The sequence below is a fragment of the Narcine bancroftii genome, chromosome 1 (genome assembly GCF_036971445.1).
Source record: "Narcine bancroftii isolate sNarBan1 chromosome 1, sNarBan1.hap1, whole genome shotgun sequence".
Lineage (NCBI taxonomy): Eukaryota > Metazoa > Chordata > Chondrichthyes > Torpediniformes > Narcinidae > Narcine > Narcine bancroftii.
The window spans coordinates 491483600-491485496 of NC_091469.1; positions in this window are offsets into that span (position 1 = coordinate 491483600).

Below are 1897 nucleotides of genomic sequence, written 5' to 3' on the forward strand. Positions count from 1 at the left end.
TAGCCTCCCTCAAGGCCCAAGGGAATATCTTGTCAGGCCCTGGAGATTTATCCACCTTTATTTGCTTTAAGATAGAAAGCACTTCCTCCTCTTTAATCTGTACAGGTTCTATGACCTCAATGCTTGTTTTCCTGACTTCCCATGACTCTGTGCCCATTTCCTGAGTGAATACTTATAGAAACATATAACGTTTATGAAAGGCATAGATAAGATAGAGGCAGGTAAGTTGTTTCCACAGGGTGGGGGAGACCAGAACTAGGGACATAACCTCAAGATTCAGGGTAGTAGATTTAGGACAAAGATGAGGAGGAACTGCTTTTCCCAGAGGGTGGGGAATCTGTGGAATTTACTGTCCAGTGAAGCAGAGGAGGTGACCACAGTAAATATATTTAAGACAAGGTTGGATCAATTTTTAGGTAGTGGGGGAATTAAGGGATATGGGGAAAAGACAGTTAGGGGGAGATGAGCCAATCATCAGATCACCCATGATCTCAATGAATGGTGGAGCAGGCTCGACGGGCCGAATAGCTGATTCCTGCTCCTATTTCTTATGTTCTTGTGTTCTGAGGTGCCTCTGTTCCTCACTACTCCCCAGGACCTTACCTTTCTTTGTGTATGACCAAGGAGGGCTCTCACCTCTCATATGTGGTTCCCAGCTCATTTCACCAACAGGTCGCTACATCTCCGCTGTCCCGGACCATCCACCCACCGTTCTCGCATCCACCTCGGTCATGTGTACAATATTGGGTAGGAAAGCCAGCACCCAACCCGGAATCCACCACTGTTCCCTCCACGTAGTGGAGCTCTCTCCCAACCACCTCACAGATCACCAACCCCCCCATCCTGGCCCTCCCAGGGGAGTGGGACTGGACAATGGGGAGGGTGGGATGTTCTCTGCAACAGTGCCTCTTGTCTAAACACCAACCCACCTGTGTCCTCTCCCTCGATCGACAGGGCCCAGACATCTGAAAGAGAAAAGAAACATTTACTGCCCAACGTCGTGGGGTGAGGAAGACGAGGTCCAAACACTGGGAGGGTCAGCAGGGTGGTCTGTCCCAATGCCAGGAGGCTCTGTCCCAGGCCGGGCAGCAGGTCATTCCAGGGTCAGGGGTTTGGGCTAGGAGTCAGGACAGTTCCGTGGTCAGAAGGTCAGTCAACGGGTCAGGACAGTGTCCTGAGGTCATTCCCTCCCTGCCTGTGGACACTGGTCACTCTCTCCCTGCCCATGGACACCGGTCACTCCCTCCCTGCCCACAGACACCGGTCACTCCCTCCCTGCCCATAGACACCAGTCACTCCCTCCCTGCTCATGGACACCAGTCACTTCCTCCCTGACTGCAGACACTGGTCACTCCCTCACTGCCCATAGACAACGGTCACTTCCTCCCTGACTGCAGACACTGGTCACTCCCTCACTGCCCATGGACACCAGTCACTCCCTCCGTGCCCATGGACACTGGCCACTCCCTCCCTGCTCATGAACACTGGTCACTTTCCTCCCTGACTGCAGACACTGGTCACTCCCTCACTGCCCATGGACACTGGTCACTCCCTCTGCCCACGGACACCGGTCACTCCCTCCCTGCCCACAGACACCGGTCACTCCCTCCCTGCTCATGAAAACCGGTCACTTTCCTCCCTGACTGCAGGTACTGGTCACTCCCTCACTGCCCATGGACAGCAGTCACTCCCTCCCTGCCTGCAGACACTGGTCACTCCCTCACTGCCCATGGACACTGGTCACTCCCTCCCTGCCTGCAGACACTGGTCACTCCCTCACTGCCCATGGACACTGGTCACTCCCTCCCTGCCTGCAGACACTGGTCACTCCCTCACTGCCCATGGACACTGGTCACTCCCTCCCTGCTCATGAACACCGGTCACTTTCCTCCCTGAC